Source organism: Tachyglossus aculeatus, chromosome X3, assembly GCF_015852505.1.
Source record: "Tachyglossus aculeatus isolate mTacAcu1 chromosome X3, mTacAcu1.pri, whole genome shotgun sequence".
Taxonomy (NCBI): Eukaryota; Metazoa; Chordata; class Mammalia; order Monotremata; family Tachyglossidae; genus Tachyglossus; species Tachyglossus aculeatus.
In genome coordinates, this window is record NC_052099.1 from 13,117,268 (window position 1) to 13,144,400 (window position 27,133).

At 45.6% G+C, this 27,133-nt stretch overlaps 1 protein-coding gene and 1 non-coding gene across 3 annotated transcripts in view; one reads left to right on the top strand and one right to left on the bottom strand.

Moving 5' to 3' along the window:
- The window catches only part of PTBP3 (polypyrimidine tract binding protein 3), a 181,922-nt gene that overhangs the window by 11,851 nt on the left and 142,938 nt on the right, over positions 1–27,133 (top strand). The gene's annotated exons all lie outside the window — the stretch shown is intronic.
- LOC119949018 lies at positions 22,344–22,481 on the bottom strand. Its single transcript, XR_005457116.1, has one exon. It is a non-coding gene; the product is annotated as a small nucleolar RNA SNORA7 (small nucleolar RNA).

The following is a 27,133-nucleotide window of genomic DNA, read 5'->3' on the forward strand; positions in this document are numbered from 1 at the left end:
CTGGTATTTATTTACCAACCTGACCACATTTTTTAAGTGCCCAGAGGGAGTGGATGTCAATTTCAAAGCTGTTCAGTATCCTTAGAACGATATTTATATTTGGTTTAAGGCCCTCGAAAGTCCTATCATCTTTATTGCTTTTGAAATCTCTTTTCTAGGATTAAGTAAATTATCCCAATTCTCCCAACAGTGGGATGTTTGCCGGGATTGGGTCTTTGTCCCCTACTTGCAGTGTTTCATTCATTCATTCAATTGTATTTATTGAGCACTTACTGTGTGCAGAGCACTGTACTAGGCGCTTGGGAAGTGCAAGTCGGATCATTGAGCGGTCGTAGAGTTCTGCCCTTTACAAATGTGTATCATGGGCCTTTCCCAGCAGCTGCTGTGGATGAGACTGCTGAAATCGTCAGGTAACCACATGGGATCCCAGTGTCTGTTTTAGGAACCACTGCGCCAGTGAGGTTCTAAGGCTGAGATGGCGGAGGTGAAACCACATCGTACCTAACGTGTCTCATGGCACAATTCCCTTCCTCCCCCCACATTGCTTCCCTGCCCCTCTCCCCAACGCCCTCCCGGGAAAATGTATCTCCAGTGTGTTAAGGGTGTGAAACCAGGGAGTCGCCTAGTTTAAGGAGGGAGAATCCAACCCACTTGATTCCAACTCTCACCCTCCCATGACTGCCAGCATTCCATCTAAATTCTTTCTCCCATTTGAGATGGGTTCCGGTTGTTGCCGGGGCAGGTTGGGAAGGAATCCCAGCTATAGTAGAAAGGAAATGGAGACCGGGAAAGGACACATCTCAGCCTCCACTTTTCAGGCTGTGAGGGAACATTGCCCCCAGGTGATACTTTTAACCAACATAAAAACAAAAACAGATCCAGCAATAGAAATGAGCATAATTTATTCACACATATAGAGTCCTAGTTGACGAATTATAGCATTGTCCTCAAAGTGCCTATTTCTTGGCTAGTATATTTTCTCCCCAATTCACTCTAAACCAAGGTAGGATAAGTTATACGTATTTTATCCTTGCAGGCACGCACTTTGGTATTTCTTGGGGGTTTAATTTATGCAGGTAAACCCGTAAGCACATAATACATTTTTTTGTGGTATTTGTTAAACATTTACTATGTGCCAGGCACTGTACTAAACGCTGAGGTAGATACAAGATAATCAGGTTGGACACAGTCCCTGACCCACACAGAGCTCACGGTCTTAATCCCCATTTTACAGATGAGGTAACTGAGGCCCAAAGAAATCAAGTGACTTGCCCAGGGTCACAAAGCAGACAAGCGGTGGAGCTGGGATTAGAACCCAGGCCCTCTTGACAACCGGGCCCGCGCTCTTTCCACTAGGCCATATGGCTTCTAGCTGGACTAAGTAGTACATTGTAGTCTGCTTTTGTATCTGGGAAGTCATTCTTTTTAAACAACCCTTTAGTCATAAATTATGAGTGCATGCTTTACATAGCTATTAACAAAAGGTTAGGTATTCATGCTCAGTAGCCTAAATCGTGAAATTTATTCTTACGTTATTATTATGTTATTACGTTATTATTATGTTATTGCATTATTATTATTATGTGCCAACTTGTACTTCCCAAGCGCTTAGTACAGGGCTCTGCACACAGTAAGCGCTCAGTAAATACGATTGATTGATTACGTGGCCGTCCTTCATTTTCAAAGACGACTCTCCTGACCGTGAGATCCTATCCACGCGTTGCAAGTGAGACTGGAAAGAATGTGTGACTAACATTCCCTTTTGCATTATGTACGCATTAGGATAGCTCCCTGTTGCATTAATCTGTTTGGTCCATCCAGGAGTTGTCCCTGTTTCTGAGCCTGCATCTTGTTCAAGGACTCTTTGTTCAAGGAGATCGACCCCCTTTTCTGATCACTCCCCTCAGGGCTGGTCTGTCGGTTCCGGTGATCTTCCAACTGCTGGCTGCTATTTCCTGTTGAAGTTCTGCTTCAGCTTTATCTTTCCATTGTTTATTCTGCCGTCCCTGCCCCTTTCAGTTCACTATGGAGCAGCTGTTTAGTATCCTGCTCCAGTTTCTTTTTCCATGCCCGACTCAGCGAAGCGGTGTTGCCGTGAGTATCGCTTCCCTGACCTTATTGGGACTAAGTTTGCGCTGTCTTTCGGTGCTGAGTAGACAGCGGTGACAGTGGTCCTTAGAGGACCCAAGAAGTCGGTCTCCTCTTCTGAAGTCCAGTATGGCCTTGTAGCCATGTGGAAGGTTGGACACCGGACAGATCCAAGGGACCTCAGCTTGAATACGGAGCTTGGTACTGTGTTGTCCCAGCGCTCAGTCGTTCTGGCAAGAGCGATGGCGGACTGTGGCATTTCCATTTTGTACTCCTTTGTCTGTTGGCTCTGGCCAGTCTGCTGCCTGGACAGCGATATTTGGTGACAACATTAAGTGCTGTGTCAGTGATGAAAGTCTTCTGTTTGTGCGTAGGGTTTCCAGGATTCAGGAACTACAGACTTTTGGGAAGTGTTTTAGGGTTGTATCTTGGGCCAGATCAACTTCCCCCAGTGTTAGGGGCCAATCAAGTTTGTGAGACGCACCCCCCCCCCCCCGCCCCCGCCGCAAACATTATATATAAAGTCATCATATCACACAGCATATGATGTCATTGGGCAGCAGTTGTAGAAAGAGAGGGATGGTTCCCCTGGAATCTCCAGGACTTCCTTCCCTGCCCCTTTCTGATAGATTACACCTTTGGGCGGGGCGGGTGGAGGTGCGGCTCTCCAGACCTGCCCAGATTTTCATTAAATTCCTGATTCAGGAATAGCAAAAGTTTCTGTTCCAGCTCGCTCTGTGTGGTTTTTTTTCCCCAAGTCATTCATTCATTCAGTCGTATTTATTGAGTGCTCACTGTGTGCAGAGCACTGTACTAAGCGCTTGGAAAGTACAGTTTGGCAACAGAGACAGTCCCTACCCAACAATGGGCTCACAGTCTAGAAGGGGGATTGTGCCAGGACAGCAGGAGCTTCCAGAGGGTAGGGAGATGCAGTCAGACATCATGATGATAATGCCAGGCACTGTACTAAGCACTGGGGTGGTTACAATCAATCAATCAATCGTATTTATTGAGCGCTTACTGTGTGCAAAGCACTGTACTAAGCGCTTGGGAAGTACAAGTTGGCAACATGTAGAGACAGCCCCTACCCAACAGTGGGCTCACAGTCTAAAAGGGGGAGACAGAGAACAAAACCAAACATACTAACAAAATAAAATAAATAGAATAGATATGTACAAGTAAAATAAATAAATAAATAAAGTAATAAATATGTACAAACATATATACATATATACAGGTGCTGTGGGGAAGGGAAGGAGGTAAGACGGGGGGATGGAGAGGGGGGCGAGGGGGAGAGGAAGGAAGGGGCTGAGTCTGGGAAGGCCTCCTGGAGGAGGTGAGCTCTCAGTAGGGCCTTGAAGGGAGGAAGAGAGCTAGCTTGGCGGATGGGCAGAGGGAGGGCATTCCAGGCCCGGGGGATGACGTGGGCCGGGGGTCGATGGCGGGACAGGCGAGAACGAGGTACGGTGAGGAGATTAGCGGCAGAGGAGCGGAGGGTGCGGGCTGGGCTGTAGAAGGAGAGAAGGGAGGTGAGGTAGGAGCGGGCGAGGTGATGGACTGCCTTGAAGCCCAGGGTGAGGAGTTTCTGCCTGATACAAGCAAATCGAATTGGACACAGTCCTCATTTTACAGATGTGGTAATAGGCCCAGAGAAGCAAAGTGACTTGCCCAAGGTCACACAGCAGAAAAGTGGCGGAGCCGGGATTAGAACCCATGACCTTCTGACTCCCAGGCTCCAGCTCTCTCCGCTACGTCGTGCCCCTTCTGCCGGGTGCCGTGGTCCTTTGAGCTGGGCAGGAGAGGCTGACCTTTAGGCTCCATTGCCTTCTCCTGCCGTAACAATCCAGTTTCCTGCAGCCTGATCTTCCTGTTGCTCCCACCCCCATTTCCTTCCACCCAAGCCCGGGCCACTTGTCTGCTAATCACATGCCCGGACAGGCCAGAGCTTCGGGACAGGAGGGAGTTGCAATGTGGGAGGGGAAGTGATCTCAGAGGGAAAGCCTGTTCCATCCAGGCGTGCATGAGGCCTGCTTTCGGAATGGGTGTAGGTATGGACTGCAGCTTGGATGGCTGAGGGGAGGGGAAGTTTGCACCCCTGGACGTTAGTCCTGTGTTAATATTGCCCTGGCTGTCCAATTTTCTTTTTTTAATGGAATTTATGAATCGATGGGTTCCCAAACACTGTACTGAGCACCGGGGTAGGTACACAGTCCCTGACTCACGTGGGGCTCACGCTCTAAGTAGGAGGGAGAACAGGTATTCCATCCCCATTCTACAGATGAGGGAACTGAGGCAAAGAAAAGTGAAGTGATTTGCCACAAGTCGCCCAGCGGGCAAGTGGTGGAGCGTGCAGAGCGGTTATTTATTTGCCTTTAAGCGCCTTGAGGACGGTTGTCTTTATGTAGCAGTTCCTAAATGACCGTCTCAAAGATTTTTAAAGCTCCTCATAGCCCGTTGAACCGGAGGAGTTTTCTTATGCATCAGAAGCCTATTCTGACTCCAGTTTCTAGCTTTCTCATTGCGCTTTTAAACACTCCGGCCCAGATTACCCGTTGGGTGTTGGGCATCCCTTTCCCAATAATGAGTAATGTGCCCCCGAATGACAAGGGACCAGGACAAGTGCCTGACAGCGTTTTCATTAGCCACGGGTGCAAGAGAGTCTCTTAAAACATATGCACACTCGTGGATTCCGTCTCACCATTGGCAGAGTCATTTTCAAACCAGAGGACAACTCTGTTAGTGGGATAGTTTAAAAAGGATTGCGTCAACCACATAAATTTGCTTCACTGAGGAAGTGATGGGGATAGGGTCAGATGGGGTACCTTCCACTCTGACGTGACCAATTATTCCAATTATTCCGTTGTGGAGCAGCCTAAGGGTCTCGGTGCGTTTCTCTGGGCGCTCAAATTTGCATAGCAATTTCCGGAGCCCTGGTCTGTTGATGGTGTCAGTGCTTTTCTACGGCCTATGAAAATACTATAGAGGCCAGTCAATCAGTCATTTGTATTTATCGAGCACTTGCTATGTGCAGAGCACGGTACTAAGCGCTTGGGAGAGTACGAAGGTCATGAGAAGCAGCGTGGCTTTGTGGAAAGGGCTTGGGAGTCAGAGGTCATGGGTTCTAATCCCGGCTCCACTACTTGTCAGCTGTGGGACTTGGGGCAAGTCACTTAACTTCTCTGTGCCTCAGTTACCTCATCTGTAAAGTGAGAATTAAGACTGTGAGCCCCACGTGGGACAACTTGATAACCCTGTATCTATCTCAGCACTTAGAACAGTGGTTGGCACATAGTAAGCCCTTAAAAAATATTATTATTATTATTATTATGAATTCTAATCTTTCCTCTGCCATTTGTCTGCTATATGACCCTGGGCAAGTCGCTTCACTTCTCTGGGCCTCAGTTCACTCATCTGTAAAATGGGGATTAGAGACTGTGAGCCCCATGTGGGATAGGGGCTGTGTCCAACCCTATTTACTTGTATTCACCCCAGCACTTAGTACAGTGCCTGGCACGTAATTAAGCACTTAACAAATACCACAGTTATTGTTATTGCTGTTGTTACAATACAGTAGAATTAACAGGCACGCTCCCTCCCCATAACGGGCTTACAGTCTAGAGGAGGAGACAGACATTAATATAAAAATTTTAAAAATAGGTCTAGGGGTTGCTTTCTGCTGCACTTTTTCTGCATCTCATGCTGCTTCTCCTTGCTGTAATTTGTTTTGTCTGTGTCCCCGACTAGATAGGGCGCTTCCTGAGGGCAGGGTTCAAGTCCACCGATTCTGTTGTACTCTCCCAAGTGCTTAGTATAGCGCTCTGTGTGCAGTAAGCACTTAATATAAATACCTTCGATCGATTGGATGGGCACTGGAAAGATCAGATCTTCTGTGCTGCGTTTTGGTCCCATGCCAGATTGTGATTTCGGGAATGCCCGGCTGACTATGCTGTTGGTCAAGGGGAAAGAGCTCTGGGAATTAGGAGGCCTGGGTTCTAGTTCCAGTTTTGCCTATGGACAAACACCGTACATGCACCTCACCGTGGGCTACACTGATGCCTTCCTACGTGCTTGCTGAATTCCCTGCCCCACAGGGAACAAGACTGGCAGGGATAGATGAGACTAGTCGATTCCTCTGCACATGTTGTGTGATTATGAAATCTCAGGACTGAGAATTCTCTGTCATTCCTAATGGGAGACTCCATCATCAGGATTTTGACCAAAATTTTTCCGGTAGTGGAAAGAAGTAAGAAGCCCTGGGGGCTTTCACAGTCTGTTCTCTGCCTTTTTTTCAAGGGTGGTATCGTCGGAGACTTACTTCTTCCGATTTCCATGAGTTGAGAAAAAGAAGCTTGGCAGCTGCAGGTGAAAGGACGGCAGGGTCCTTTCTTGCATTCTGTCAGATCTGAGCGCTTTACCATTTTTCGTGGCTGTGACTGAGTCAACTGGTTTCCATGCAGGTGCTTAGAACAGTGCTTGGCACGAAGTAAGTGCTTAACAGATATCAGTATTATCATTATCACTGTTATTATTAACAGCTTCCACCGTGATGGAGAAGGGGATAGTAGACTGTGAGCCCACTGTTGGGTAGGGACTGTCTCTATATGTTGCCAATTTGTACTTCCCAAGCGCTTAGTACAGTGCTCTGCACACAGTAAGCGCTCAATAAATACGATTGATGATGATGATGATAGTAATCGTGCTTAGTATGTGCCAAACATTGGCTTAGATAGAAGATAATTAGGTTGAACAAACAGTTCCTGTCCCTTGTAGGACTCATGGTTACAAGAGGGAAGGAGAGTAAGTATTTTATCCCTATTTTTACAGATGAGGAAACTGAGGCACAGAGCGGTTAAGTGACTTGCCTGAAGTCCCACAGCAGCTAGCAGTAGAGCTGGGTCTCCTGGACTCCTGTGCTCTTTCTACTAGCCCACACTTGCCTCCACGTGGCCACTGGGATCTGTTAATCTACAACATTTAGGTAAAATTCTCACGATCCAGACAAACACGAGTTCCATATATTTGCATATTAAAGTAATTCATTACCCTCAAGGTCAAATATCCTTGGCCCTGCATAGCTAAGGCACGTTCAGGAAGTCATTATAGTGCTTTTGCCATTTGTAGACGATGCCCTCCTCGTGATGAGGGTGGTTTGCGTGTACTCTTCAGCGGTGCCCTAAGGCGGACGAGGGGCGATAGGGCATCTTTAATGTCGTGTAAAAGACTTTGGTTTGGTGGCTGGGGCGACCCCGGATCCCATCAGCTTTCGTCACATCTGTTTCCTGGTTTGATCTCTACACCCTGTCGCACGTTTTTGTAGACTTCCGTTGGTTATCATGAGGGGCGAGGTGTTGATGCATTTCTTGTTTTGCTGCAAGCATTTTTCTATCCCGAGCTTTCAGCGAACGAGTGTTGATGGTGTCACTTACCGCCTTGATTGCTGCCGGATGGTGTCTGACCCATTTGCCGTTCACGTCGTTACTTGTATCTGGGGTTTCTCATTTCAGGGCTGTGGTGATGTTGTTACAGAGAGCCTTGGATTCTCTTTATTCCCCCAGGAACTTGGTGTTCGACCTTCTTCGTCATTAGGATTGTTGCTTTTCATCTCATCAGTTGATAACAGATTTGGAGGACGGGAACGGATCATGTCAGGCGCTCAGCTCATCGCATAGCTGAAGTGATCACTACGTGTACAGCATTAAAATTCTCGCGATCCAGTCGGATGTGCATAACACATACTTGCGTATCTATGTACTTCATTAACCTCAAAGTTAATTATTCCAGGCTCTGCCTATCCAATGTGCTTAATTTCTTCACACATAACTATAACATACAACACCACAGGGTGCGATTCCTCAAACAACAGTAGAGAGTCTGAGTCTAGACCAAATAATTACTCGTTCCTTAGAAGGGCGCAGAGCTTACAATACTGTAGGTACTTTATTATTATTATTATTAATAATAATAACAATAATGGCATTTATTAAGCTCTTACTATGTGTAAAGCACTGTTCTAAGCGCTAGGGAGGTTACAAGGTGATCAGGTTGTCCCACAGGGGGCTTACAGTCTTAATCCCCATTTTACAGATGAGGGAACTGAGGCACAGAGAAGTTAAGTGACTTGCCCAAAGTCACACAGCTGACAATTGGCAGAGCTGGGATTTGAACCCATGAACTCTGACTCCAAAGCCCAGGCTCTTTCCACTGAGCCACGCTGCTTCCCAATCAGCCAGAGGGTTAAACAGCACATAATCTGCATGCTTAATCTACAAAATTTTGAATATACTTTTATAATTAGTCACATAATTTGTTCAAATATGTACAGTTTATTCTGCACTATTTACTTAGTTCTTTAAATGTGCGGCTAAATATTTCATGACCCACAAATTTAATTACAAGTCTATTCGTATATAATGCAGTAATCAAATTGGCTTAATTTTTTATAGGCCTAGGCTGTATTGACACTACATATTTAATTTCCTATCTTCTTCAGTTGCTGCAGTAGGATATGTGGAAAAGCACATAAGTTTCGTTCTTTACCCAACATAAGGCAAGATACCCTGTGGCTTCACATTTAAACTTGCAGTTTATTCCTGTACTCTAACATGATAAAACTTGCACAATTATTCACATAGACCTAACCTACAGTGGCTATGATCATTAACCAGGAATTAGACATTCACGATCTGCACATTCATTTATGAAAGTATTTAGACACAACATCTTTAAAGAACTGGCATGATTGAGCCACATGTATGCACGTATGCGTAGCTAATCTCTGCCAAGCTCCCACGACTTTCTCTGCTCTTAACCACAAAATGAAACATTTCATATTTTCATTTGTCACCTTTCAGAAAACTAAAGAGAAAAACTGAGAACACACTGAAATGAGGGTGGGAGGTATATCAGCGAGGGGGGAAGTGGTGGCAAAGATTGCGTTGTGCGCCTTGAAAATTTGCCACCACAGTGCGTTAACCGTAATTGTGTGTCTGTCTAAATATACTCTTTCAAATATATCTGTACATGTATATGTTCACAGCCAATCCCTGGGCTCTTACTATCAACTGAAAGTTGTTGTTCATTCCTCCCTGCATCCAGCAGAAACTCCTGACCATTGGTTTTAAGCCTCTCAGTGAGCCCTCTCCCTCCTCCTTATCCGCTCTCTTCTCCCACTTTAAGGGCTCAAACTGCTCCATGGGCTACAGCCAACGACGGCGACACAGGCCGTCGTTCAAATTCTTGAAAAGCAAATCCTGGCTTGGGTCTAATCTGGTCACAGGAGGCAGACAAGACCCCATTACTTTCTCAGATCCTCTTTTAGTGTGCACAGCATGGAAGTGCAAAAATGTTGTTCAGAGTCTGTTAGGTGCTATTTAGAACCCACAAAATATGGCTTTGGTGCCACCGTCAACTTACATTCTAGGGGGCATGACAGTGTAAACCAGAAGTAGACCTTTTCCACATAGAAACATCTTGAGTATGGACTGCATAGGGAGAAGGCTAATGAAGCTTTACTGAAGAGGGCTGGGAAGTAAATCTGAAAGAAAGCAGAAATATCGAGTCAAGCTAGCCTGCTGTGGGAGCAGTGAAGGGAACGAGAGAGATGGGGCAATCATTTGAGGGGAGGGGAGATTTTAGTCTAGTTATTTGGAAGTCGAGGGAGAGTCAGGAGTCTATCTTTGTGGTTAGAGATGTTTCACCTACCATGCTGAATTTTCCCCGCAACATCCCTACATTTTCCTCTAGCGCTTAGTACAGTGCCTGGCACATAGTAAGTGCTTAACAAATACCATTAAAAAACCCTCAAAAAATTACGAGCAAGTGATCCACGAATGTATCTTAGGGGTGGGCAGAAATGAGGAAGGTGGCAGAGAAAGGGAAAGAGGGGATCATGGGAAAAATAGGAGCGGAGAGGGAAGTAGAGTTTGAGTGGGGGAGAGGTTTTTTCCTCCACTGCTGGTTTTTCGTCCTTTGCTGCGTGGCCCCAGAAGTTTTGGCAGGGTGGGCAGTGGCAATCACGGCTGCCCAGCCACACCAAAATTGCCTTTCTAGGCTGTGGCCCGGAGTTCCTTGCTGGGCTTTTGTGGAGCGATTTCAGAATCACAAAGAAGTTGTCGGGACAGTTAAATTTGTTAAGTAATTGCCTAGAGCTCAGGTCTGGACCCTATTCTGCATCAAGAGCCAGACAAAAAGGTACACCGACTAGCACTGATACTAGGCTCATCTCAGCGTAGATTGCCCGGATGGGGGATAAATGGAGGTCCTACTGTTTAGCTACGTGGTGAGCTAAAAAGCGGGGACTGGAAGTAAGGGGCCCCTCTCAGGGTCACACCTGGAGAGTTTCCAGTACTCCACCGGTCTTGACTATGGGAGGGAGAGTCAAGCAGAAGCAAATACGATTGATGATGATATCCATTCCATTCCATCCCTAGCTGGGGCGGTGGCTAGCGAGTGGAAGGCAATCCGCTACAAGTCAAAACTCCCCTGTGCCGGGCAGCAGCGGCACAGGAGAGAGTCGAGGGTGGAGACTCGAGTCTACCGCGCGGAAGGAGGCGATGGTAAACCACTTCCGGATTTTTACCAAGAAAACTCGACGGATACCCTACTGGAACGATTGCAGATGGAGGTGGGGCGTTCTGGGAGAGATACATCCACGGCGTCGCTATGGGTCGGAGACGACCCGACGGCATAAGACAAGAAAGCAAGGGGGCTGAGGAAACACTTGAAGATTGTAATGAAGCACGGCCTCAGACGACTTAGGAAACAGCCGTGGCAAATAGGCCAGCCTCAAGTGCTGCATTCAAGGAAGGAGTGACTTCTTGTGAATAGACCATCGTGGGACTGGGATGCGGAAATAAAAACATCGTCAGGTGCTTCAGACAGCAAGCAGATTAGCACAAAGGACGTTTTTTTCCACGTACAGAACTGTAAATTGGTCTGTTCAGCCACACATACTCTCGTAGGTAGTCTTTACCGTGGCATTGTCTTTGGTGATATTTTTATATAGGGCAGATGTTTAGTAATTCAGTGCACTCTTTCTTATTTTGCCTTATAATGGACATGTGAGGACTTTCCTTCTGGTAAATAGCATGACAACAGCTGCAAATAGCATTTGATGATTGCAAAAAAATAATTCTGAACTGGGTTCAACAAGTATTGGGCATAGTTTATCAAACCAATAATGCTACTTGTCAGATGCTCTCTGACTATGTGTACCTTTTTTGGGCCTATCCCTATGCTTATCTATTTAGTTTGTTGTCTTATCTCAATAACTCTTTGGCTCCTGTAGCAATATTTGCTAATTACACAATAGGACTACTTACTCCTCAACCTTGACTATTTACTGAGGGAGTATTTGTGGAACCCTGATTCAGAAGGATCATTGAGTGCAGGCTATGTAAGATTGACTAACCGTTGTAATTAACCGGTATTTTCCTTCTTTAGAGAGGAACATTGCAATAGCTTTACTCCCAGCAAACATCTCCCTCCCCTTGAATTTCCAAAGGGTTAATATGGAGTTGCTTAGTGATCAAGTTGAACAAAATTTGCCTTTATATTTTTCATCCCGAGTTGAGTTAGGTCATGGGATTATTGCATTATCATTAAATAGTTCTTTGGGCCTAGAAGATTGACACATCCCATTATGTATGTTGGCTCTTATTCACCGTATTGAGGGTGAATAAGGGGTCATGCCAGATGATCATTTGGGTGTGTGACTTCTCCCTAGGGATCTCAACAGGGCAACCTCTTTCCCCACCTAGTTTTTTGATGATTTGCACGCCAAGGAATTTGGCCCTCTTTTAGTCCCTCCTCCTATTTCCCCTCCCTTCCTTAAGCCCCCCCTCCAACCCCCCCCCCCCTTTACGGTGTCATAACTTACACTTTGGGGCACCCTTTTTCACCAGCCCAGAGTCACTATGAATCAGAAACGACTCAACGTCACTTAATAATAATATTTTTCACCAACTACAGGACTAGAGATAGAACCAGCTTTGGAGTATTGATTCCCCCTTACATTTCCCCCCTAAAAAAAAAAAAAAAAAACCCTTTTTACTCTAAGTCGACTGGTAAGTATTTTTTATGTCTGTCACCCCCTGCTCTGGTATAAGTCACCCAAAGGCAGGGACTATGCCTCAGGCTTCTGTCGTTCTTTCCCAAGTGCTTAGTACAGTGAATTGTACCTAGTAGGTTCTTGAATATCGTTACTGCGTCAAACAGGGAATACTGGTATTGAGGGGGTCCTGCAACCCCTTGTATAATTATCCATTTTTTAAAAAGTATGTACATGTACTCAGTTGCAACTCTCTTTGTTTCCTGCCTCAGCTTTTTTCATGCACCTTCCAAACCCTTATCCCCTGTCCCCCCGACCCCTCCAAGGTTTCAGGCCAAACATATAAATATGTTTCTTTATGGTTTGTTCCCACCTGCCCCTCCCCTCTCCTCTCCTTATTGCCGAAAGAGAGGGTGGCTTTTATATTCCTTGAGGGTAAAATTGAAATCATTTTAACTTTTTTGCTTTCCCCTTGTCTACACGTTCTTCTCTTTGTAGTCCTTTAAAAAATAGGCCCTTTCAATTTTTCATTCTATTTAAAATGTGCTCTCTCCTTGAGGAGAAGCCTACCGAGATAGAACCCTGCAGAGGCCACAAATCTAGGCCAAGCCCTGCTGAGTCAAAAACACAGAAGTGCGGCCCCGAAACTGGCCTGGAACCAAGCGGGCCCGACTTCGCTCCTCATTTCAAGGAGGACACAGGAACCTCTGCCCCTGCACCTTGCTGTCCTTCTGCCTGTCTGATGGCCTGTACTTGCTGTGCTGGCTGGAGGCTGCAAAAATAAGTGCTTAGTACAGTGCTCTGCACCCAGTAAGCGCTCAGGAAATATGATTGAATGAATGAATTGCCCACCCAGTCCAAAGAGACCCCAAACAGCCTACTGCACTACTTGTCCAGTTGGCTTCATAATAATAATAATGATAATTGATAATTAAGCGCTTACTATGTGCTAGGCACTATACTAAGCGCTGGGATGGTTGCAAGCAAATCGGGTTGGGCACAGTCCCCATCCCACATAGAGCTCCCAGTTTCGACCCCCATTTTGCAGAGGAGTAACTGAGTTACAGAGAAGTGCAGTGACTTGCTCAAGGTCACGCAGCAGATAAGTGGAGGAGCCGGGATTAGAACCCCATGACCTTCTGGTTCCTAGGCCCGTGCTCTGTCATGCTTTTGCTCATCTGACTTCCACGCCCAGGGTAAACTACCAACTACAGTGCCCCTGTGTAATTGTAATGATGGTATTTGGTAAACACTCAGTATGTGCCAAGCACTGATCAGGGGATCAGTTCAGTGAACATGACCGCAGTGGTTCCTAATCTTCTGTATTGTGACATCTTGGACCTTCCTTCCCAATGGTAGGAGCAGATTACAACCAAGGTTCTGGAGCACAGTCAGCTCACCGTGCTAAGCAGCATGGCCTAGTGGAAAGAGCACAGGCCCGGGAGTCACAGGACCTGGGTTCTAATTCCGGCGCTGCCCGTTGCTTGCTGGGTGACTTTGGACAAATCAATTCATTTCTCTGTGCCTCAGTTTCCTCAGCCATTCTACCTCCTAATTAGACTGCGAACCCCCTGTGGGAAAGGGACTGTGTTCAACCTGATTAATTGTATCTGTCCTAGTGCTTAGAACTGTGCCTGGCGCTTAGTAAGCGCTTAACAAATACCATTAAAAAACAAAAGCTGTATTGAAGCGGCGCTCACAGGAACAAAGGGACAGCAGAAAAGAAGACACAGAGACGCAATGAAGCACAATCTCAAGCAGCTTAGCAATGGACAGACCCGCCTGACAGGTAGCAATTGGAAGAGGGTTGCGCCCTTTGAGTGGAGGCTGTGCAAAGATCACGATGCCCAGGCAGGCTCATAAACAGAAACAGGCTCTGCTAGCAGCCAGTGCATCAGATGGATCATCGGTTGCCCATCTGTCTTTTCAGCCACACCCTCCCACACTCTCAGTAGTGTCATCTTTGGAAAGAAAGGACAGTCGCACTCCTGCTCTCTCTTTCTATGCATAGAAAACATATTAAACTCCTGAAAGTATCTGCAGTTGACCATGCCCAAAGCTTAGGGAACGAAGGGGGTGAGTCACTATGCCCTTTCTGCGAAGAAGGTGAACGGAAGGCAAACGAGAAAGCGATCTAAGTCAAGCGTACAATTCATTACTGTGCTACAGTTCACTCCCCTTACACAGGGAGCTGGTCGTTATTGTTTATTGTGTGTGCGTGTGTATGCAAATCATCCATACATAGGTGTAGGCAAACATATAAGACCGACTTTCATTTTCGGAGATGATGCTACTGACCATGCGGTCTTATTCATGAACGTGAGTGTGGCTCAAAAGACCTGTGTTTATTCATTCAATTCATTCAGTCCTATTTATTGAGCGCTTACAGTGTGCAGAGCACTGTACTAAGCACTGGGGAGAGTCCAATGCAACGATGAACAGACACGTTCCCTGCCCCCAAGGAGCTCACAGTCTAGAGCTCTGTTCAGTCTTGCAGAGACCAACACACCCTCCCTCCATTGTTTGCAGCGTTTATTGTTGTATTGTTGGTCTGTTGCAATGCCTTCCTAACAGTCCATTGCAGTTTACATTGTTTAGGCCTGTGTTTCACTTTGTCTTTAAACTGTTTATTCTGTCCTCCTTGTATTCCCGTGTCCCCATTCAGTTCCTCTTGCAGCAGCTGCTTGGGTGGTCTAGGATCATCCATTTTCCTTACATCTTAATGCTCATGAGCCGACTGGATGCCAGAACTTCACCATCAGCAATCTCGTCTTGCTATTTGGTTTCAAGTAGGGTACTTTGTGGGTACAGAGTGTGTCCGCCAACTGTGTTGTATTGTACTCTCCCAAGCGCTTAGTACTGTGCTGTGCACGCAGTAAGCGCTCGATAAATACAATCGATCGACTGATTGCGTGGTTGAATAAATGACACTGGTGAAACTGCTCCAGGAGCTGGAAGTAGCTTCGGTAGCATATCCATGTCTCGCAGCCATATCATTAGGCACCATAATGGCTTTGTGGACAGAGCTTGATGATCCTTTGGACACCACACGCTCTCTTGTTGTCTGCTGGGGATCACGCTGTCATTTTTGTCCTTCTGTTTTCTTTGACTTTGTTCGTGTGTTGTTTGGCAGTGTACTGCCTAGGTCACAGAATTTCGTGGGTGCTTCAAGTTCTCTGTTGTCAGGGAAATCTTAGGTTACGTGTAGGCTGGTAGGCAGGCCTTCTTCAGACTTATTTTCAGTCTGTTGTGCTGCGCAGAGTCTGTCAAATGATTCATGGCCATTTGCACGTCTCTGTACGTGCCTCTAGAGCACAGTCATCGGCAAATAACAGTTCCCGAAACTGCCGTCTCAAAGATTTTGGATGATGCTTGTAGTTGTTGAGCTGGCAGGTTCCCAGTGGAATGGAAGTATATTCCGATGGCTGGCTTGCAGATCAGTTGTTGCATCTTGACACATTGTAGCATAGAGTAGGTTTAAACAGACCTGGACTTATCACACAGTGCTGCTACACTCAGTCAATCATATTTATTGAGCGCTTAATGTGGGCAAAGCACTTTACTAAGAGCTTGGGAGAGTACAGTATAGCAGACACATTCCCTGCCCACAACGAGTTTTCAGTCCAACAGTGGTGGGGAATGTCAAGACTGATCACCTTCAACTTCGACTCTGATTTGATTAACCATCCTCCAACGGAGTAGCCTAAAGATCTTGGTGAATTTCTTAAGAGCCAAATTTTCTTAGCAATTTCCGGAGTCCTGGTCTGTTGGTGGGGGTCAAATACTTCAAGGATAGTGTTTGGGATTTGTTAAGCGCTTACTATATACCAAGCACTGTACTAAGCACTGGGGTAGATACAAGATAATCAGGTCCCACTTGGGGCTCACAGACGGGGTGGGAGGGAAAACAGGTATTAAGAGGGAACTGAGGAACAGAGAAGTTAAGTGAATTCCCCAAAGTCACATGGCAGTCAGGTGGCAGAGCCGGGATTAGAATCCAGAATCTCTGACCCAGGCTCTTTCCACTAGGCCACACTGCATTTCTGTGTAATTGTTTAGAGATCTAGATGTTGCTCGCTACGCTTTTATTTTTAGTGCTGAAACCACCTTGTGATTTTTAAGTATTCTAGATCTAGATCCTTCTGAATTTCAAGGATTCTATCTAGAATAGCGTCAGTTCACTACACCACGTTTTAAATAGAATACAGTGGTAGAATCAGAAAACCTTCTTCTGACGATGTGGATCTGCCTGGATACAATGAGATGCAGTGTGGTAAGAAACGGTTCTATGCATGTGAGTATCACAATGCCAGTTATCCATAAATGGTAGAGAAGACAGGTTGCATCACCGAGCCACAATACCTAAGTTTAATTCCTTGAGGGGAAGCGGACAACCAGATAATTTGCCTTCTGTTTTCTGGGGCCATGTTTTCTAAAACAGCTTTTCCCAAAGGAAGTCTTGGATCCTTCTGGGATTTCCCATGGGAGAGAGAGACCCCAAAATGTGTCCCGAAGAGAAGAGATTAAGAACTGGATGCTGGGGGTAATATTAGCATTTACTGAGCACTCACTGGATGTGGTGCACTGTACTAGGTATGCTTGGGAAGGATAGAGTTACGGAGTGACACTTTCCCTGTCATCATCATCAATCGTATTTATTGAGCGCTTACTATGTGCAGAGCACTGTCCATAAGGAATTTGCATTCTAAAGGGAGAGACAAATATTTACACCTAGAGAGGGAAGTGGAGGGGTGGGAAGAAGCTGCTCTAGATTGGAGATTGTGGGAGGCATTGAAGTAGAAAAGTAGTGACTGATAGCTATTTGGGATTGTGTGACAAGGTAAAAGCCCTGGGCTGTGGAGTTGGTAGAGAGGTAATAATGAAATCCTGGCTGTGAAAGGAGAAGCAGTGTGGCAGGAGAAGCAGCGTGGCTCAGTGAAAAGAGCATAGGCTTTGGAGTCAGAGGTCATGGGTTCGAATTCCAGTTCTGCCAATTGTCAGCTGTGTAACTTTGGGCAAGTCACTTAACTTCTCTGGGCCTGTTACCTCATCTGTAAAATGAGGATTAGGACTGTGAGCCTGCCGTGGGACAATCTGATAGATCACCTTGTAACCTCCCCAACGCTTAGAACAGTGCTTTGCACATAGTAAGCCCTTAATAAATGCTATTATTATTATTATTGTTATAATGTGGGGTTTGTCAAGAACCTAATCCCTGCGTTCAAGAAAATTGACCATATAAGGAGAAACATGAACGGTTCTTTATGGCTAAAGAGTAAACTTAAACACAAATTTGACTTGTTAAATTGGTCGGGATTTGACTTTCAAATTTTTTTTGGAATTGATATCTGCCAAATTTTCCTGTATGAAAGAAATGGAGGCAGCTGAATTTTGTAATGTGGATATTTTATTCTGTCTTTTCAATTGGAGTTTAAGTTCTGCTAATGGCAGTCATCGAAGGGTAATTCTGGAACTGTTGAGAATTTAGATTTCGTAACTGAATCCTGTAAGGCACACCTACCTGAATAAAGGGATGTATCCATTTCTGGAGTATAGTAATCCATGACTACCCTGGGAAGAAACTAGAGGTAAAAAATTCCATAATCAGTGAAATCATATTGATTTGATATCTGTCAATTCAAAATTTCTACATGTCAGTCATTCTTCACCCACCTAGACAGTAATGGTTGAATTCCTCGTGTGGAAAATCTGTGCTTCATTGTGGAAACTAGGCTTTTAGGCAGCAGATGAACAACAAACATGATCTATGAGAGTGTGCATGCACTGTTCTTTGGGTTCAAAGATGACTTGTGTGGGTATGATTAAAAAGACTCGATGCAGAGCTTGTTCTGTGTTATCCTAATGTGTTTTCTCTAAGCAATGCCTGGTGCTGGTCTTAACTCTGCCTATTGGCATTTAAATCTTTATAAAAGTTAGGGTCAAGGAGTAGCCTTTTTCCCTTGATTGCCGCCTGCGATACCGGTCTGTCTGGGGACTAAGAGTCCATTACTACACAACATTGCTTAAAGCTCTGCTCTCTTTTTTGACCCTCAATGTTCTGTTCTGTTCTGCTGTGGGTTTATGCCCCATTTCAGCTTGCCACAAACCAGCGGCTTGAATAGCGTTCATTCTCCTCACATGCTCCAACAAAGAAAGCAGAATATAGGCGGTGAATAGTGTTTTGATTCTGGCGAACTACTTTCCAAAAAACCATTTTATGTTAAATCTGGCTTGTAGGTAATGTTGAGGAAAGTGGTCATGGGTTCTAATCCCGGCTCCGCCACTTGTCAGCTGTGTGACCTTGGGCAAGTCACTTAACTTCTCTGGGTCTCAGTTACCTCATCTGTAAAATGGGGATGAAGACTGTGAGCCCCTCGTGGGACAACCTGATTACCTTGTATCTACCCCAGTGCTTAGAACCGTGCTTGGCACGTAGTAAGCGCTTAACAAATACCAACATTATCATTATTATTATTCAAGAAACTGGATAAGAATAGTTGTGGTATTTGTTAAGCACTTACTATGTGCCAAGCACTCTGCTAAGCACTGGGGTAGTTTCAAGATAATCAGGTCCCACCTATGGCTCCCAGTTGAAATAGGGAGAACAATCCATCAGTAGTATTTACTGAATGCTTACTATGTGCAGAGCATTGTGCTAAGCGCTTGGGAGGGTACAATACAACAGAATTAGTGGACACATTCCCTACCCAACCGGATTGAGTCCCCATTTCGCAGTTGAGGGAACCGAGGCATAGAGAAGTGAAAGTAACTTACACAAGGTCGCACATCACGTAAGTGGCGGTGCTGGGATCAGAGCCCTGTGACCATAGAAAAGGTTGGAAAACTTAAACTTCATATCCTTTGGAGGTCAGAGGCCCCCCCCGCCGCTGTCCTTGTTTCAATTTTTTATCTTTATTTGTGCCTTTGGACCCAGATTGTGCTTTTGCTTAGATAGCAGAATGAAGGGAGAGAACTAAACTGTAAATCCTTGGTTGTATATATAGTGTTGCTGGTGAGACCATAATCTTGGTCTTCAAAGTTAGTCATTCTATGGGAAGCAGTGTGGTCTAGTGGAAAGAGCTCAGGCCTGGGAGACAGAGCTCTTGGGTTCTAATTCAGGCTCTGCCATTTTGTCTGCTGTGTGACCCTGAGCAAGTCACTTCACTTCTTTGTGCCTCATTTTCCGCAATTGTTAAATGGGGATTCAATTCCTGTTCTCCCTCTTACTTAGACTGTGAGTCCCATGTGAGCCTCTTAGACCTTGTCCAAACCAATTAACTTGTATCCACCCCAGGGAGTAGAACAGTGCTTGACACCGAGTGCTTAACAAATACCATTATTCTTCTTCTAATTATTCTATTAAACTGTAGAGTCTCCACCAAACAGTTCATAATCATTAGGGTAGCCTCTCGTGTATGACCCTCCGGAGCAAAGCCAAAATCCTACAGAGATTCTGGGATGACTGTGATGATGCTCATGGAGTCTTATCTGTGAACTCCTACTCCATTGCAGTGTACTCTCCCCGTTGCTGAGCATGTGCCCGACACACAGTATCTGCCCAATAAATGCTATTGAATGATCGATTGGAAGAATTTGCTGGTAGATTGGGAGAGCATCGGCTGTCAGCTAACTGCTCCCCTGGTGCGCCCTCAAGAATGGAAGCACAGGTTAGATTGAACAAAATGGCATCTACTACACAGCCCTGTTTTGATTCACTTTGATGGGAAAGAGCCAGTTAAGGCACCTATAATTTATTCAGTTGGCCTTACCACTGGGGAAGAGACCATTTGATCTTGGGTCATTTTTTCAGGGTAGCTTAGTAGGTGATGTTAAAAGTTTCAGTAAAGGACTATGGATGAAATATAGAAGTTCTAAGACTAGCCCATGCACTACTTTTATATCTGCCGTGATGCAGAGGTCACGTCTGCTCCGCTGCATTTTGCGTGACGCTACTCTGGTGGTCGTACACGGCCTAAGAAGAGGGAGGATGGTGAGGCACAGAGAAGTACAGGGATTTGCCCAAGGTCACACAGCAGGCAAATGGGGGGGACTAGAACCTGGGTCTCGTGACTCCTAGTCGCGTGTACTCTCGTGACTCCTAGTCCTGTGTACTTGTGTGGTCCCATCGGGCGTCTGCTCCGTGGAAACTCTGGCAACTCCCCCTTCTAGACTATGAACCAGTTGTTGGGTAGGGGCCGTCTCTATATGTTGCCGATTTGTACTTCCCAAGCGCTTAGTACAGTGCTGTGCACACAGTAAGCACTCAGTAAATACGATCGAATGAATGAACTTGGGAGCGCCATCTCCATCACTTCTGAACCTTCGTACACTCACGCGCCGCGCCTGTGTGTATCCGTTTGTTCAGGTGTACTTTCAATTATCCATTTGGACTTCTCTGTAAATTCTTTTATGTCTGTCTTCCCCATTAGTTTCAGCTCCTTGTGAGTAGGGTGTGTGGCGCTTGTTTCGTACCTCTCAAGCATTTAGTAATAATAATAATAACGTGGCTCAGTGGAAAGAGCACGGGCTTTAGAGTCAGAGGTCAGGGGTTCAAATCCCGGCTCTGCCAATTGTCAGCTGTGTGACTTTGGGCAAGTCACTTAACTTCTCTGTGCCTCAGTTACCTCATCTGTAAAATGGGGATTAAGACTGTGAGCCCCCCGTGGGACAACCTGATCAGCTTGTAACCTCCCCAGCACTTAGAACAGTGCTTTGCACATAGTAAGCACTTAATAAATGCCATAATAATAATAATAATAATAATGGTATTTGTTAAGCGCTTACTTTGTGCCAGGCACTGTACTAAGCCCTGGAGTGGGCACAAGCAGATTGAGTTGGACACAGTCCCTGTTCCGTGTGAGGCTCAGTCTAGATCTCCATTTTCCAAATGAGGTAACTGAGGCCCAGAGAAGTGAAGTGACTTGCCCCAGGTCACACAGCAGGCAAGTGGTGGAGCCGGGATTAGAACCCATGACTTTCTGATTCCCAGGCCTGTGCTGCTTTATCCACTAAACCATGCTGCTTCCCATGCAGTACCCTGCATTGCTCCCAGAAGGTGCTCAGTAAATACTACTGTTACTGCCGCGTTGTCCCTGTTGCATCCCCAAGCCATCTCAGAGAGGGCAAGGAGGGCAAAAGGGCTTCCCCTGAGCTGTCCATTCACAGTGCCCAGCAAGGCCCCCTGAAGTGGTGAAAGAAGACCTTTTTCTTCCTCTTCCTCCCTGTTCCTCTCTTCCCTACCCCTTTTTTTTCCTTTGCCCTGCTTCCTCCCTTTCCACCACCAAGTTCCTGCCCGCTCTCAAAATGAAAATATGATGCCTTTGACACACTGTGCCAAGTGGTAAACTGACAGCAATTCTTTGATATCAGAGGAAACAGTTCAATGAACTCAATCATAGCAGTGCCTTAACCTTCTGTATTAGAAGTAACAGCGCTTAACAAATACCATCATTATTAGTAGTAGTAGAAGTAGTAGAAGAGTAGCTCTCTTCCTCCCTTCAAGGCCCTGCTGAGAGCTCACCTCCTCCAGGAGGCCTTCCCAGACTGAGCCCCTTCTTTCCTCTCCCCCTCGTCCCCCTCTCCATCCCCCCGTCTTACCTCCTTCCCTTCCCCACAGCACCTGTATATATGTATATATGGTTGTACATATTTATCACTCTATTTATTTATTTATTTATTTATTTTACTTGTACATTTCTATCCTACTTATTTTATTATGTTGGTATGTTTGGTTCTGTTCTCTGTCTCCCCCTTTTAGACTGTGAGCCCACTGTTGGGTAGGGACTGTCTCTGTGTGATGCCAATTTGTACTTCCCAAGCGCTTAGTACAGTGCTCTGCACATAGTAAGCGCTCAATAAATACGATTGATTGATTGATTGATAGTAGTATTTATTAACACTTACTGGGTGCAGAGCACTTTCTAAGTGCTGGGAAAGAATCTTGTCTTATGCTGTCGAGTCGTTTTCCACCCATAGTGCCTCCTTGGACACATTTCTTCCAAAATGCCTCACCTCCACCTGCAATCGTTCGGGTAGTGTAATAATAATGATGGCATTTGTTAAGAGCTTACTATGTGCGAAGCACTGTTCTAAGTGCTGATGGTTTTCTTGGAAGTGGTTTACCATTGCCTTCTTCCACCCGGTAAACTCGAGTCTCCGCCCTCGACTCCCTCCCATGCCGCTGCTGCCCAGCACGGGTGAGTTTTTGACTTGAAGCAGATTTCCCTCCCCTCGCTAGCCACTGCCCAAGCTAGGAATGGAGTGGGTAGGCCTCTGCTTGACTCTCCCTCCCATAGCCGAGACTGGTAGAGGACTGGAAACTCTCCCGGGGCGATCCTGAGACGGGGTGGGAAGGAATACGCGAGTGAAAATCAGACTCGATCCCTGATCCCCAAGGGGCTCGCAATCTAAGAAGAAAAGGCAGGGAGGGGAGAGACCTAGAAAGCTAATGACATAGTCGAAACACTAAAATATACACAGGAAAAAGAACAACAAAAAACGGCAAGGAGGTACTCTGGATAGAGGTGAGAAGAGAGGGATTAGTGAAGTTATGGCACTTGGACCTACCATAGAAGACATCACCTGTGAGTCACAAACAACATTAAATGGCAAGACAGTATTAACACTGAGGACCGGAAACCCAGCTTTGCCGGGTTGGGGTGTCTGAGGGTGACAACCACGGGATACCCAAGCTGCTGCCGTATGGGGAACTGAAAGGGGCCCCTTTCAAGTACGGAGGGGAGAATAGGTGATTTAAAGACTTAGTGAAGCACAGTCTCAAATAGTAGATCAGCCTGATGGGCAGCAAGTGGAAGAAGGGATTGCTCTCCTTCAGCAAAGACCTTGGGGAGGTGAGGCTTTCAAGAGGTGAGTTTGAATAATAATAATAAGAAGAAGAAAATTATTGTATTAAGCGATTACTACATGCCCAGCACTGTTCTAAGCGCTGGGGTAGATACAAGGTAATCAGGTTGTCCCACGTGGGTCTCACAGTCTTAATCCCCATTTTACAGATGAAGTAACTGAGGCACAGAGAAGTGAAGTGACTTGCTCAGGGTCACACAGCAGACAAGTGGCAGAGCTGGTATTAGAAATCCATGTCCATGGTATTAGAAATCCATGTCCATACCAAGATGAGGTAACTTGAAGCACAGAGAAGTTAAGTGACTTCACACAGCTGACAATTGGTGGAGCCGGGATTTGAACCCAGGACCTCCGACTCCAAAGCCCGGGCTCCTTCCACTGAGCCACGCTGCTTCTCTGTCAAATGAGGAGCATGGCAGCTGGGTGACGAGTTAAAAAAAGTAATACGTTTTGGAAGTGGTAGATTGTGCTGGCCTGGAGTTAGCAGAGATTTCACTCCCTGCCAAAATATACGATGTCTTTGCTGAGAAACAGTTGATTTTGAGGCCAGAGATGAGGCAGAAGAATTGGATAGCATGTTGGCCTCTGATAAGGAAGGAACAAGGCTTTCAACTCTGCAGACCGCTTGTTTTCTATTGATAGCTGTAGGTATTGGACTCTCCCAAGCATCTAGTCGAGTGCTGTGCACACAGTAAGCATTCAATAAATGCCTTTGATCTCCAGAGCCACACAACTGAGTCCGAAAGGTGGCCCGGGGCAAGCCAGAGCCACCACTCCAACCCAGTGTTTCTAGCAATGGCCTCCAGCTTATTCGGCTCATCTGGCTTCCTCGTGGGAATCACTGTCAGAACGAAGTGGTCTTTTAGACTGTGAGCCCACTGTTGGGTAGGGACTGTCTCTAGATGTTGCCAACTTGTACTTCCGAAGCGCTTAGTACAGTGCTCTGCACACAGTAAGTGCTCAGTAAATTTCCTCCCTTCAAGGCCCTATTGAGAGCTCACCTCCTCCAGGAGGCCTTCCCAGACTGAGCCCCTTCCTTCCTCTCCCCCTCGCCCCCCCTCCATCCCCCCCTTCTTACCTCCTTCCCTTCTCCACAGCACCTGTATATATGTATATATGTTTGTACATATTTATTACTCTATTTATTTATTTTACTTGTACATATCTATTCTATTTATTTTATTTTGTTAGTATGTTTGGTTTGTTCTCTGTCTTCCCCTTTTAGACTGTGAGCCCACTGTTGGGTAGGGACTGTCTCTATATGTTGCCAATTTGTACTTCCCAAGCGCTTAGTACAGTGCTCTGCACATAGTAAGCGCTCAATAAATGCGATTGATGATGATGATGATGATGATGTCCTCTGACCCCCAAGCCCATGCTCTTGCCACTAGGCCATGCTGCTTCTCTAAAGACAGACAGGATCCTGTATGGGTCAGATGCATTTGTTCATTAAGAAACTCTCTATGCACCCAACAGAGAAGGGAATGTCAGTAATGACTTGATCTTTTCAGCCACGAGCGCACACATGCATGCATGGGTAGCAAAATGAATTTCTCTCTCTCTCTCTCCCTCTCTCTCTCTGTCTCTCTCCCTCTCTCTCTCTGTCTCTCTCTCTCTCTCTCACACACACACACACACACACACACACACACACACACACACACACACACACACACACTTTTCCAAATTCTGATTCATGTCCTTGATTCGATGCCAGTGAACATATACTTTTAAACCATGGATTCCCAGCACTGGTTAAGCATGTTTCATAACTTGTTCTGCATGTCGTTTTTATTTCCCTGTTGCCATGGTCTGAGGAGCTGCAAGGTGTTGACCGTGCAATTCTTACTTTCCCGTAAGTAGTTCTTGAAGTCAGTTGCAGAAAAAAGCTGCCAACTCAAGGAATGGACATGATTATAAATAAAATAAATCTACAGAGTAACCTTTTCTTGATGTCTTTCTATCGATGAGTAATTAGTTCTATTCAAGAAGTTAACTTGGAAGAAGCAGACTTGTTAACTGCTCTGCTGTCCTGGACATAAATGAGGGAGTGACTTTTTTGATCTCTTTGCTATAGAATTAAACAATCACTCTACTAAGGGCCTGGGGGAGTACAACAGAGGACAATTTCTGCCCACAAAGCACCTATAGTTTAGTTGGGAAGGTGGACATAAAATAATTTACAAGTAAGAAGAAGGAAATCAATCAATGGTATTTATTGTCATATTTATTGAGCAATTACTGTGTGCAGAGCACTGTACTAAGTGCTTGGGAGGGTAATAATGATGGTATTTGTTAAGCGCTTACTATGTGCCAAGCACTGTTCTAAGCGCTGGGATATATAGACAGTAATCAGGTTGTCCCACGTGGGGTTCATAGGCTACAGATGAGGTATCTGAGGCACAGAGAAGTTAAGTGACTTGCCCAAAGTCACACAGCTGACAAGTGGCAGAGGCGGGATTAGAACCCACAACCTCTAACTCCCAAGCCCGTGCTCTTTCCACTAAACCATGCTGCTTCCTCAGTACACTATAGTAAAGTTGGTTAGACATGCTCCCTGCCCACGGGAGCTTACAGTCTGGGGGGGAGACAGACATTAAAATAAATAAATTATAGGTATGTACATAAGTGCTGTGGGGCTGAGGGTGGGGTGAATATCAACTGCTTCAAGGATGCAGATTCAAGTGCATAGAGAGGTACTAAGGAAAATGAGAGCTTAGTTGGGGAAGGTTTCCTGGAGGAGATGGGCTTTTAATAAGGCTTTGAAGGTGGGGAGAGGGATGAAGGGGGAGGGAGTTCCAGGCTAGAGGGAGGATGTGGGCCCAGGATTGGTGGTGAGACACATGAGATCGAGGTACAGTGAGTAGGTTGGCGTTGGAGGACTGAATTATGCAGGCTGGATTGTAGTAGGAAATCAGTGAAATAAAGCCAAGTGACTTTATAGCCAGTGGTAAGGAGGTTCTGTTTCATGCCGAGCTGGATGGGCAATCGCTGGAAGTTCTCAAATAGAATAAGATGTAAGGATAAGAAGTGCTCTAATACGGATAGTAGGCAAAACTATTAGTGCAAAAGCACAGTGAGAAATAGTAAGGAGCATGTGACCTGGGAAGGAGAAAACATAATCTGGGAAAGCCTCCCGGAATAGGTGGGATTTCAGAAGAGTCTTGAAAATGGGGAGAGCTGTGGTCTGGTGGATTGGAAGGGAGAGGGAGTTCCAGGCAGGAGGAAGGGTGTGAGCCATGGGTCAGAGGCTGGGGAATGGGACGTGAGGCACAGTGAGAAGGTGAGCTTGGAAGGAATGGAGCGTGCCAGATGGGGTGTAGTAGGAGAAGAGAAGGATGGCTGGTTGAAGGAGAGAACTTAGGGAGTCCCCAAGGCGATTAGTGAAGAGTTTGTGGTTCGATGAGGACAGGAATGGGTAAGCAGTGGAGGTTTTAACAAGTTATATAGCAATCTCTCAAACATTGTAGCTATCTTCAAGGTCAGAATTGACTCTCACCAAGAATAGAGAAGTCAAGTTTATGGTAGTGGGGGACATGGATTAGGAAATGAGCAAGAGTGAGTTGGAAATCTTAGCATTCTACAAAGTGGAATTAATTTCAAGATTTTAAAGTGGATTTTTTTCAAGTTAATTTCTTCCTGAGAAGTGTTCAAGAATATGAACGTAGCTTTCTAAAATATAATCAATCAGAAGGACTTCTACTAAAGTGTACCAGAGAAGTTAACATGTCCATTGAGGATACTAAAATCTATGTATCTGTGCCATCTTTTGATAGCAGATTGCACTGAATATCGTAACATCTTTTATATCAAAGCAGCTTTTGTAAAGTAATAGCATGGTCAATGGCTACATTGAAATTACATCACCAGATATATTTGTATCATGCCATTTTAGACATTACAGTGGAGTCTCCCATCATAAATAACGGATAAGCCCCAGTCCAGCCAGGAAGATCTCAGGGCCGAGAACGTGCTTAATGGAATTGATTCTAGTGCTGATCAATCAATCATTGGTATTTTTTGAGTGCTTACTATATATGTTGCCAACTTGTACTTCCCAAGCGCTTAGTACAGTGCTCTGCACACAGTAAGCGCTCAATAAATACGATTGATGATGATGATGTGCAGGGCACT